At 34.6% G+C, this 13,572-nt stretch overlaps 1 protein-coding gene across 1 annotated transcript in view; it reads right to left on the bottom strand.

Moving 5' to 3' along the window:
* Positions 1 to 13,572, bottom strand: part of CDH18 (cadherin 18) — a 986,019-nt gene that overhangs the window by 707,563 nt on the left and 264,884 nt on the right. The window contains exon 2 of the mRNA XM_032337720.1: positions 3,428 to 3,485. The gene's annotated coding sequence lies outside the window, so the exon portion shown is untranslated. The remainder of the gene's footprint in view (positions 1 to 3,427; positions 3,486 to 13,572) is intronic.

Raw genomic sequence — 13,572 nt, 5'->3', positions numbered from 1 at the left:
CAGATGGGCTATATGTTTTTCTAAAATAAATTGTATAAAATAGTATTTATTGGAATTTATAGGAAAGAGATATAATAGCAGTCACATTTTTGAGATGAAAAAATGGAAGGGTAAATATTAAAAAAATTTAATCCAGGAAACATGTATTAGGTAATTTTCCTAAAATTGTAAAAAAAAACCATAATCTGTTGAAAATCATCTGAGGTAAATTTTGAGTATCAATATGTGTAAATGATGTACTCACATTAATTTCACCTAAAAACATAAAAATTGTTTGTTTATCCAAGTGAATAATTTTTCAAAATTATGAGACAGCTATTAACCATTTTATGTTTTTAAGATTTTATTTATTTATTTATTTATTTATTTGAAATAAAAGATTTTATTTATTAATATGACAGAGAGAGAGAGAGAGAGAGCTGAAGCAGAGGGTGTGGCAGGCAGAGCTGGTTAGTGAGAAGCAGGCTCCTTTCGGAGCAGGGAACTGGATACAGGGCTTGATCCCAGGACCCTGGGATCGTGACCAGAGTCAAAGGCAGAGGCTTAAACCCACTGAGCCACCCAGGTGCCCCAAGATTTTATTTACTTTTTTGACAAAGAGAGAGTGAGAGAGAACTAGCAGGGGGGAGCTTCAGAGGGAGAGGGAGAAGCAGGACCTCCACTGAGCAGAGAGCCCAGCACAGGGCTCGATGCCAGGGACCTGATCCAAAGACAGATGCAAAACACCCTGAGCCACCCAGGCACCCCATTAACTATATTATAACTTAGTAAGTAGTCTGTGGTTCTTCTCCACTAAACATTCAATAAGTATATTTTTAATTCTACTGTACAGACAATCAATCATTAATTTAAAGTGGGATAGCCTTCCTGAAAATTGTTTCTCAGAAAAATTTGAGGAAAGATGTACCACTCATTATAAGTTAGAGGAAAGAAGTAAAATACGAACAATCTCCTAAAATGTAAGCTCTTTATGAAGGACACTGCTGGTTAGAAACTAGATTTAAAAAAAAAAAAAAAGGTGTACCTCAAGAAGAAAATTACAAACATAACCTATGCAGTAGCAAAAACTTCCTTTTTCAGGGATATTCATCTCAAGTCTATCTTGATTCATTAAATACAAATATTGTCTTGACATTTAAATCCTTAAGTCTTATATTTTACAATAGAGTTCCCAGAATAACTTATAAGAATCAATGTTTAACTGAGATTTAACATACAATCAATATAAAGGCATGATCAGGGTTTAACTGACACAGAAAATCAGTGTGAAATCTCTTCTTCTGGCTCTTTTTTCTCCTTTCATTTTTTTTTTTTTTAATATAAGTAGCAAAATGTTTGAATCCGACAAATATACTTAGGTGAAAATCACTTGGTGAATACAATCACATTCCCCTTCTTTATACTGCACAGATCTGTGCCTGAATTTGACCTAAAACTATGGAAATTTGGACTAATATTAAATGTCTAATTAATGGTTACCTTATAAGATGATAAAATTTAAGAGGTCCTACTCACTGTAATTTATAAGCTTTTCTGAAGGTGTGCTATGGATCTTAGCTCTCACATTAAATGCAAATGATTCAGTGTAAATATATTATGTTCACAAGTATCTACAATTTTAACATATTATAAAATATAAACGTAATAGATAATTTAATAATAAATTTTGCTATAATATTTCAATTTTCAAAGGTATTTATATTTAATTACATCCTAGGGAATGGATGATGTAAACTTTTAGTTACACACTCACACTCACACAAGTCCACTGTGTTTTTCCTGTGATGATGAAGTCTAGCTAGGATGATAGTCAGTCTTGTTTATTTATAATAATTTATTTATTATTAAAATAACGAAGCTTTCATACATTCCTTCTATATCTTGTTTATTTTTATTCCCATATGTTCTTGGTTCCAAAAAGACATTTTCAAAAACAAGTTGTGTGCAACACAAATAAATTCCAAATCTATGAGATTAAAAAAATCACCCTTGGGGCGCCTGGGTGGCTCAGTGGGTTAAGCCGCTGCCTTCGGCTCAGGTCATGATCTCAGGGTCCTGGAATCGAGTCCCGCATCGGGCTCTCTGCTCAGCAGGGAGCCTGCTTCCCTCTCTCTCTCTGCCTGCCTCTCTGCCTACTTGTGATCTCTCTCTGTCAAATAAATAAATAAAATCTTAAAAAAAAAAAAAATCACCCTTGGTAAAATTTCTAACATGATCAATGTTTTAGTGATCTCCTGAGAGAGGACTCGGGCCACATGCACGAGGTAGGGAATGAGGTAGGAGGGATCTAATACTTGAAAACTGTGTTGCTTTATATCTTGGTTTGAGTTGAATGGAACACAATTTGGTTTATATCTTGTTTTTTAATATTTAATGTATTATCACAAGATCAGATCTGTATTTAGAGTTTTATTTTCAAAGTAAAAAGCACATTATATACATCAATAGAATGTGACTTTGAAAATATTGAATATTTTGATATTTTAGCATTTCTGATCTTTTCTATTGTTATAAAAGAGCAGGATTTAATAAGATATATGCACACTTACCTAACAAGTCAGGCAACTGTATAGAATATGCATAATGAAGTATATTCTATACAAATTAATTGATATAATACTTTTGATCTCATGGCTTGTATCCTTCTATTTCATTTTTTCATAAAAAATTCAAGTATTTAAAGAGAAGTTTGTCATAATGTCACACAGTTTCAGATCAGATTTTGTTAGCCAGTCACCCAAATGGTAGGTGACTTTTTATCTACTATTTATTAACTCTTTCAATATCTATACCTATTATACTTCTTATTCAAATATAAGTATCATTGTTTTAGTAAACCCTACCTATAAAGCAATCTTACACAGATAAATGATGATTAATAGCCAGGAACATTTATATCTCAAGAAACTAACATTTAGAGATGTTACAGAAATGCAAATTCATTGTTCATTAGGAAAGAGGTCTAATTCTAGTGACAAGTTCAAATAATTAGTTAAACATAACTAATCTGATTTCTGTATGTGTATGTATTTCAAGCACACACATATACGAAATTCCATTTTAAAAGTAGTTTCTTAAAATATGGAAAAGTAATATATTCATTGAGAGCTCTTTCTTGAACTTCCACTTTTTTAAAAGAAGCTTTAGAAACACTTAATAGAAGTTAGCCTGATGCCAATTCACCTTCACTGATTCTGTGACATTTGAAAAACGTGCCTATGAGAGAGAGTTCCAGAATTCCTAGGAGAATATAAGGGGGTAGGTAGATAATGTGTTTTAAAGACTGATTGTAAAACAGAGAGAATTGCTAAGCCAAACCTCCCACTATCTCAGGAAAGCTCTGAAGATCTTTCAGAGAAACTGTATGACAATAATTTTGATATTTCTATAACATCTTAATATAACAAAAATTATACAAAAATTTTACCTTATAATTCACTTCATGAGTGCTGATATATTTTCTTCTATTCTGCTGTGATTGGGTCCTGAAGGAAAACAAATACGAAAAACTTTTCAATATTCATATCCTCTAAATCCATGTACAGTTATAAATAATACAAAACATGGTTATTAGACATTTTTCCATACCACTCAAGAATCCAACTCATGAAAACAGAATAGGGAAAGAGAGTCAATGCACTTTTTAAAAGGTAAAATATTGAGGGGCTTGAACTGCTATTTTTTTTTTTTTTAAAGGAGCCTTTGAGACAGTGACACCAGCTAGAATCTCAACTGTTTCAATTGTTAGATGTGCAATTTTGGACAATTCAGTTATGTTCCCTGAACCATTATTATTTCAGCTGATTAAGAAAAATGTAACACGCCCTTTGCGGGGGCCAGAGTATTAAGTGTTATAGTCCATTTGAAGAACCTAGCGTTTTGTTTAATACGTAGTATTTATTTTTTATTATGTAATGTTAGTCACTGTACTGTACCCCATTAGTTTTTGATGTAGTGTTCCATGATTCATTATAAATTTAAAGTACCAGTAGTGATTTATAATAACAATAAAATACTATTTCTATTAATAGTAACTATTAATATGTATTATAAATTCAGTAATTGGTGTCCTTTAAAACTAATACCATATGACAGATCAGAATAGAAATGCAAAAAATAGTCAAATATGAACTAAAATATTTCTAACAAGGGAGCTTTGTAAAGTCAAAAGAAGTATGTTGTTATAAAATTGCGACAATTAGATGGAATTGATACTATTTTCATATTTTATAAGGTGAACAACATTTCAGTTGTACTGAAGTATTAAGTTTGAAAAAGACTATTGATATAAGAAAAATAAAAGGTGAATATGTGATCTCAGAGGATAATGAGGCCTTTCAGAACCTAAAAGCAAATGGCTTAAGAATTATTATTATAGTTAGTTAAAATCAACTTAACAATGCACTTAGGCATCAGTGTGGTTTGCTATGATTCATATTTTCTAAAACTGATGAAAATGACACTTATAAAGGTTAAACAGAAGCCATAAATACTTTAGGAATAAGTTAACAGAAATAGATTATTCACTCAACAATTATTTCTGAGTACCTGTTAGGTACCAAACATTATTATTCATATTGGAGTTATAGCAGCAAACAAAAGAGACAAAAACACCTGACCTCACGGTGTTTATATTTCGGAGAATAAAATATATACCGAAATGAAAAAATATATATATTCTATGTCCTATCATCAAAAGTGCTAAAAATTAAGCAGGAAGAGATTATGAAATATGGTTATAAAGATCTTCTATTCTACCAAACCAAAAGGTCTCAAGTTCCTTTAGAACCCCATGTCAGGCTCTTGCTCAGTGGGGAGTGTGCGTCTCTCTCTCCCTCTGCTCCTCCTCGCTGTTCCTGAGCTCTCATTTTATCTCTCTCTCTCAAATAAATAAACAAAATATTTTAGAAAATGGAACACATGGTACTCAGAAACTTCATTCTCCCTAAGCTACCTACACATGCATTCTGTCATGGTTTTATTTTGGAATTCTGAACTTTTCAATATGGCTTTTCCCTATAATAAGAGTAAGATGGGACTGGAGGAGATTATGCTGAGTGAAATAAGTCAAACAGAGAGAATCAATTAGCATATGGTTTCACTTATTTGTGGACTATAGGCATAACATTAGGAGAAGGAGAGAAACGAAGGGGGGTAAATCATAGAGGGGATGAACCCTGAGAGACTATGGACTCTGAGAAACAAACTGAGAGTTTGGGGGAGGGGGTATGGGTGAGCCCAGTGATGGGTATTAAGGAGCACACAGATTTCATGGAGCACTGGGTGTTCTACGCAAACAATGAATCATGGAACACTACATCAAAAACTAATGATGTACTGCATGGTGACTAACATACCATGATTAAAAAAATAATATCTGAAAAAAAAAAAAAAAAAAAAAAGAGTAAGGAGAACCCACTGTGACTGATTTCTAGGTTCGATTCTTTTTTTTAAGATTTTTTTATTTTTATTTATTTGGCAGAGAGAGATCACAAGTAGGCAGAGAGGCAGGCAGAGAGAGAGAGAGGAGGAGGAAGCAGACTCCCCACTGAGCAGAGAGCCTGATGCAGGGCTTGATCCCACAACTCTGAGATCATGACCTCAGCTGAAGGCAGCTGCTTAACCCACTGAGCCACCCAGGCGCCCTCTAGGTTCGATTTTAAGAACCAGCGACGTTACAGTGTCCAGGTGCCCTGTTACGAAGAACTAGAATCCCTCATTAACAGTGCGTCATGGACGGCTCCATTCAACTACACATGAGCGTGATTTGAGTAAAGGAGAAGGAGGATTTCCAAGGAACAGTTTTTAAGACCTGGGGTATTTGAATATTGTACCAGAGAGAAACTCAGATATGAGCACACAGGGACCTATTCACGTAGAACGGACATGTTTTCCGAAGATTAACACAGGCCTGTCGGAACTGAGGCCCGCTGCATGTGGCCGGTCCTTTCCTCTCAGCTCCGTTGCTAGCATAGGAAAAGCAGTATTCTCTTCCGGGGGTGTGAGCTAGAGCACAGCACTGGCGCTGTCACACAGTCCCCTAATTGTACTGTTTAGAATCTGGCAAAAGATGTCCATCCACTGAGGAATGGCTAAAGAAGATGTGAGATACATAAAGATAGATAGATATCTCATGTGTGCGTGTGTGTGGATAATTTCACATATATATGATATATACAATAATTTCTATTATACATAATTTATATATAAATTATATAAATAAAATTATATGTATAATGGAAAAGTACTCAGCCATAAAAAAGATGGAGAGCTTTCCATATGCAACAATGTGGATGGAACTAGAATGAATTGTGCTACGAGAGATAAGTCAGTCAAAGACAAATATCACATGATTTCACTCATTTTTGGAATTTAGGAAACAAAACAGATCAATAGAGGGGAAGATAATAAATTAAAAAGAAAAAAGAGGGAGGTAAACCGTAAGAGGCTCTTAACTACAGAGAACCAACATGGCTGCTGGAGTGGACGTGGGAGGGTGACAGTCTAAATGGCTGAAGAGTATTAAGAAGGGCACCTGTGATGAGCACTGGCTGGTGTATGTAAGTGATGAATCATTAAATTCTCCTTCTGAAACCAATATTATGCTACAGGTTAACTCATCAGAATTTAAATAAAAATCGAAACAAACAAAAATAATAAAATAAAACCTGGCAAAAGAAAATTAATTTATAATTGTTCTTAGCGTCTTCTGAACTACTATATCAACCAGGGGATTTCACCAGTGAATAACAACCCCATCTTCTGAGTCATATACATTTATTCAAATAAAAGAAAGCAATCTATTTAAATACTTTCTGGAAAGGATTTATAAAATTTTCTCTTTATTAAAATACATATTTCACTTTTTAATTAAATCACACTGTCTTGTCTCTACTTAGTTATTTCTGTGTGCTAATAATATTTTTATTTTTATTTTTATTTATTTATTTTTTAAAGATTTTATTTATTTATTTGACAGAGATCACAAGCAGGCAGAGAGGCAGGCAGAGAGAGAGGAGGAAGCAGGCCCCCCGCTGAGCAGAGAGCCCGATGCGGGGCTCGATCCCAGGACTCTGAGATCATGACCTGAGCCGAAGGCAGCGGCTTAACCCACTGAGCCACCCAGGCGCCCCTAATAATATTTTTAAATGCAATGATCATTTTAGAGATAATTTCAGTAAGTATTCTTTGTACTTGCTAGCTCTCCAAATATACTTCAAGGTATACTTTTAAAAATATTTAAAATACATGTATGTAGTCACATAAAAATGTATTTTCACTATATATATATATATATATATATATATATATATATATATATATATATATGCGCCATGGTATCAAAGCTATTCATATTATGTAGCATTCCATTTGACTTCACTTTATTCTCTAAATCACAGGCATAGTATATACTCACAAAAACTAGTCTCTGAAGGTTGTCCAAAAAATAACAGAAAGAGAGAAATGTCAGCAGAGTACAATACTATATTCCTTTGATGCAATTTTGTTAAAAATCTTATTAAAATTATTTTAGAACAGTTTAGGTTCACAACAAAAGTGAAGGGAAGGTACAGAGATTTCCCATATACCCCCGTCCACACACAATGCATAGCTTTCCCCCATTATCAACATCCCCACCACAGTGGTACATTTACTGAAATTTATGAACCTACATTAGCACCTCATAATCACCAAAGTCCATAATTTTCATATGGTTCACACTTGGTATTATATATTCGATGGGTTTGGATTAATGTTTGACATGCATCTATTATCTTTACGGTACATAACCCCAACCAATTCCTTGTTCCTCCTTGTGAAAGCCAGCTAAAACAGTCCTGGATGCCTGACCTAGAGAAACTGTGAGATAGCATATAGATGTTTTAACACACTAAGTCTATGGTAATTTGTTCATGGCAATAGAAAAACTAATAAAACTACTTCAAAGGGGGCACCTGGGTGGCTCAGTGGGTTAAAGCCTCTGCCTTCAGCTCAGGTCATGATCTCAGGGTCCTGGGATCGAGCCCGGCATAGGGCTCTCTGCTCAACAGGGAGCCTGCTTCCTCCTCTTTCTCTGCCTGCCTCTCTGCCTACTTGTGATCTCTCTCTCAGTCAAATAAATAAATAAAATCTTTAAAAAAAAAACTACTTCAAAGTGATATAGGAATCAGTAAATTTCTAATTCAGCTTTTTGACTTGGAGAGTTCAATGTAAATGCATTTATTTTAGCAACTCCAAAAGATTTTTCCTTTTATATTAACCTTTTCAGAATGTTAATAATTAAAACTGAAATGTTGTTTTTAATTTCAGATATTTTCAAATGTGCTTTTCACATTAAAAACAGAAAAAAAAAAACCAAATGTTTAGAAAAACACAGTAAGTTGAAAAAATAGAGCATTCTGTATTTAAAAACAAGGTCATTTTCCTTAGAAATGCTTTTATACTCCATATACGTTGATCATTATAACTTATTCCTTATTTCAACACTTGGAATTAACTAGAGAAATTAACTCTCCTCCATACATAAAGATTGCTAAAGGAAAGTAATCATATTCTGTATGGTTTGGTTTGTACTTCCAACATAACAACGATAAAACCTAACATTTTGGCTGAATCACATTGGAAAGTCATCAGCAAGAGGACTCCACTACATAATATAATTAAGAGTGCAATGTATAAATAATCTTTTGCTACTTGATACAAGGTGCTGCTCGTTCATTAGTATAAGGGTCATTTGTAAGCCAATTTTGTTATTACCCTGAAACGACATTGTTGTTAAATTGTGATAAAGGGGAAACCATAAATTGGGAAAGAATTTTAATGGTCATTATCTTCATTAGCTAATGAGATGTGCTAATTATGTTCTTAAATGACAATGATTTAGTAGCCCTGGCAAAGAGGGCTCACAGAGCAGTAACCAGGCCAGTCCCCTTCAATGTGTTTTCACAATGCTGAGACATAACTAAGAGCCATAATTATGTTATGTATAACATTATTCATTAAAAATGTCTATCTAAGTTATGTTAGATTTCATGTTGTTTTTCCGTGATTTATTTGCATAAAATCTAGGATACTGAAAATGTGACAGAGAAAATTGCATTAAGGATGTACGTCTTCAAGTGGGGTTCCTAGACCCCTGGAGATCCCTGAGGCCCCATCAGGAGATATATGAGGTTTAAACAATTTCCATAGTAATTAAATGTTATATTTACTGTTTTTACTGTGTTGACAGATGCGGCGGCGGGGAGGGGAGATACAACAATTGTAGGTAAAAATGCTGACTCCTAAACATAAATCAGAAACGTACCTTCCAACTGTGCTAAAATTTATTATATTCTTCAGCCCTATACCGTTTCAGGAAAAACAGCAGAAGGAAGGAAGGAACGAAGGAAGGGAGAAAGAGGAGGAAAGACGGGAGGGAGGAGGCGGGAAAAGGAAGATTTGGAAACTCTATCTCAGCAAATCAGTTTCTCAAATGACCAATGCATAATGTCACAAAATCATCCACAGGTAAAGGGTTTTTCAATTGTTGTGTTTTGATGAAGTATCAAAAAGTCACAATTATCTGAAAAAAAAAAATAAAATGATGCCATTCTCAACCACATACCTGAGTGAAGCCAGTTTTTTCTTTTTTTTCATATACTTCAACTGAACAACCTATCATAATAGATTGAGTGAGGAAGCAGATATAATAATCAATCTTCCTCCTATTAAGCCAGACATAGCTTATTAAAGAAAGTCAAACAATGCCAGATTTATTGTATTTTTTTTATTTTTGATTTATTTTCAGCATAACAGTATTCATTATTTTTGCACAACACCCAGTGCTCCATGCAATCTGTGCCCTCTATAATACCCACCACCTGGTTCCCCCAATCTCCCACCCCCCGCCCCTTCAAACCCCTCAGATTGTTTTTCAGAGTCCATAGTCTCTCATGGTTCACCTTTGCTTCCAATTTCCCCCAACTCCCTTCTCCTCTCCATCTCCCCTTTCCTCCATGCTATTCGTTATGCTCCACAAATAAGTGAAACCATATGATAACTGACTCTCTCTGCTTGACTTATTTCACTCAGCATAACCTCTTCCAGTCCCATCCATGTTGATACAAAAGTTGGGTATTCATCCTTTCTGATGGAGGCATCATACTCCATAGTGTATGTGGACCACATCTTCCTTATCCATTCGTCCGTTGAAGGGCATCTTGGTTCTTTCCACAGTTTGGCAACCGTGGCCATTGCCACTATAAACAAGGGGGTACAGATGGCCCTTCTTTTCACTACATCTGTATCTTTGGGGTAAATACCCAGTAGTGCAATGGCAGGGTCATAGGGAAGTTCTATTTTTAATTTTTTGAGGAATCTCCACACTGTTCTCCAAAGAGACTGCACCAACTTGCATTCCCACCGACAGTGTAAAAGGGTTCCCCTTTCTCCACATCCCCTCCAAAACATGTTGTTTCCTGTCTTGCTAATTTTGGCCATTCTAATTGGTGTAAGGTGATATCTCAATGTGGTTTTATTTATTTTTTTTAATTTTTTATAATAATTTTTTTGAAAGATTTTATTTATTTGACAGAGAGAGAGAAATCACAAGTAGGCAGAGAGGCAGGCTGAGAGAAATAGGGGAGGAAGCAGCCTCCCTGCGGAGCAGAGATCCTGACATGGGGCTCGATCCCAGGATCCCGGGATCATGACCCGAGCCGAAGGCAGAAGCTTTAACCCACTGAGCCACCCAGGCGCCCCCTCAATGTGGTTTTAATTTGAATCTCCCTGAGGGCTAGTGATGAGGAACATTTTTTCATGTGTCTGATAGCCATTTGTATGTCTTCATTGGAGAAGTCTCTGTTCATATGTTCTGCCCATTTTTTGATATGATTGTCTGTTTTGTGTGTGTTGAGTTTGAGGAGCTCTTTATAGATCCTGGATATCAACCTTTTGTCTGTACTGTCATTTGCAAATATCTTCTCCCATTCCGTGGATTGCCTCTTTGTTTTCTTGACTGTTTCCTTTGCTGTGCAGAAGTTTTTGATTTTGATGAAGTCCCAAAAGTTTATTTTGGCTTTTGTTTCCTTTGCCTTTGGAGACATATCTTGAAAGAAGTTGTTGTGGCTGATATCGAAGAGATTACTGCCTATGTTCTCCTCTAGGGTTCTGATGGATTCCTGTCTCACGTTGAGGTCTTTTATCCGTTTTGAGTTTATCTTTGCGTACGGTGTAAGAGAATGGTCGAGTTTCATTCTTCTACATATAGCTGCCCAGTTTTCCCAGCACCATTTATTGAAGAGACTGTCTTTTTTCCACTGTATTTTTTTCCTGTTTTGTCGAAGATTATTTATTGTAATTTTTAAAATTTCAGTTTTTCTTTCTAAAATATTAGATATTGACTCATATCAGTCACATAAACAAAAGATCTTTGGGACGTCAATCTTAAGACTTTAAGGAAGGGAGCCTGGGTGGCTAGTCAGTGAGGCATTTGACTCTTGGTTTCAGCTGAGATCATGATCTCATGTGTGGTAGAATCAAGCCTTGCATGGAGCTCTATGCTTAGCAGGGAGTCTGCTTGAAGATTCTCTCCCTTTATCCCTCCCCCTGTACACACACACACACTCCCTCTCCCTCTCTCTCTCTCTCTCTCTTTCTCTCTCACTAAAATAAATAAATAAATCTTAGGCAAAAAAAAAAAGACTTTAAGGAGTATTGCCTCATGATAATTGAAAGTCAGTAGACATGTTGATCGGTTGATGAAAAAATATTGAAAAGTAAAATAGCATATTACAAATGTGATTTTAGTCTACATGAACATAAAATTAAATAAGTTCAATTCTGAAAGGCATGAGTCATTAGAAACATAGTAATTATTTAGCAGTAAGGAAGAAATTGCATTTGCCTCTTTGCTGAAAGTTGGTAACAGTAGGAATAAGACTGTGATTTAACATGTCCCTTCAAATTTGGCTGTAAAAACCCTGCTTCAATGGCAGAAGTAGGCCAATCTACAATATTTTAAATTGAATTAAAAATTATTTTAAAATAAATTAAGAAAAAATAGCTTTAAATTAATGCTCAACATATTTAAAAAAACTTTGGAAAAAAATTGAGCAGGAAGAGGATATTGATAAATTACATTATACAAATTATATTATATAAGCGATTTATCAAAACCATATTACTGTTAGTATACCATAAGCAAAATCAGTCATTTTGTCCAGATGGAATGAGAACAAGAAGGATTCAGGTAGAAATTACCCATTTGTCCATGCCATGGAATGTTTTTGCTGTTGTTGATTTTATTTTAACGTGGCATAGTGACAGAATTAATATTATAGAGCAGTAAAGATGAATGAATTACCCCTATATATATCAACTGTAATGATTTGGGGGAAAATCAATAAAGAAAATATACTATATCAATTTGCTTAAATAAATTTTAAAAATGTGGATTGCAGATACAATTTTGCAAATCTGTAAATAAAACTAAAGGAATTATTGGCACAAAATTCAGCTGACTGATTACTCACCGGAAGAGGGCGGGAAATGAAATCAGGGGAAGCAATAGGGATTCAGTTGGCCAGTGAATTATTACACTTTCAAAAGCATTCATTTGTAGATATTAAAGATTTTAAAGTTTAAAAAAAAGAAGTGAATGGATTATCTAGTTTAATTATGGGTATTATGTCCTGCATGAACAGTGTGTAATGATGCTAGATGTGATACACTCACAGTTCTCTTACTCGATGGTATAAGATGCCACAGAAATGGTAACAAGCCATTATGGGTTGTAGTGATCCACTGTTCATTCCCAGAACTGGATGTTCCTTCTTTAGCAGAGAACACTGGATTGATTCCATTTTCTACTTGCAAGAAGAGCACAACCAGTACCTTTCTGTTTTATTGTTGTTGTTGCTATTGTTTCCACTGAGTTTCTATAATCTATAAAGGCAAAATTCCATCTACTACTAAACACGCATGAAGTCATATGTTTTTTGCATCGTCAGGGAGGATGGCATAGGTAGACAAAATCAGCTCACAATGTTCTCTGTGGAAATTTCCCCAGTTCTTAAAACCTATTATAACTCCAAAATAGTTCAGTCAAAGTGACTCAGTTTTCAGTGGAGAGATAAGGTAATTGAGATAATGAACTTCAAGACTGGGAAAATAAGAAATATCTTATGCCATTAGAGAAATAGACTAAAAATGTTCACACCATTCACTTTTTAACATAATTTTCCATTCTTGTGTGAGTCTAACAGAAGGACATAGAAAGCAATATGGGTATACTCCATCAAATTTCTCTTCTCTGTTGCATTTAAGCTATGTTCACATTTTCTCCCTAGCCATTCAGAGATAATAGAACCTCATGTATGAGAACTCTGTTACTGAAAAAAAAAAAAGAAAGAAAGAAAAGAAATGAAATGACCTCAAATAAGAGAATTCATATATTTGTTTTCTTGTTCTATTAATTGCCTAACATAAAGATGTTATCTTTATAATTGAAATTTTAATTGTCTAGAGAATTATTCCAAAATAAATGATATTTTAAAGAGTTATAAGTACCCCTTATTCCCTCAGTTACTT

Source organism: Mustela erminea, chromosome 3 (genome assembly GCF_009829155.1).
Source record: "Mustela erminea isolate mMusErm1 chromosome 3, mMusErm1.Pri, whole genome shotgun sequence".
Classification (NCBI taxonomy): domain Eukaryota; kingdom Metazoa; phylum Chordata; class Mammalia; order Carnivora; family Mustelidae; genus Mustela; species Mustela erminea.
This window is presented reverse-complemented; position numbering and strand designations above follow the sequence as displayed.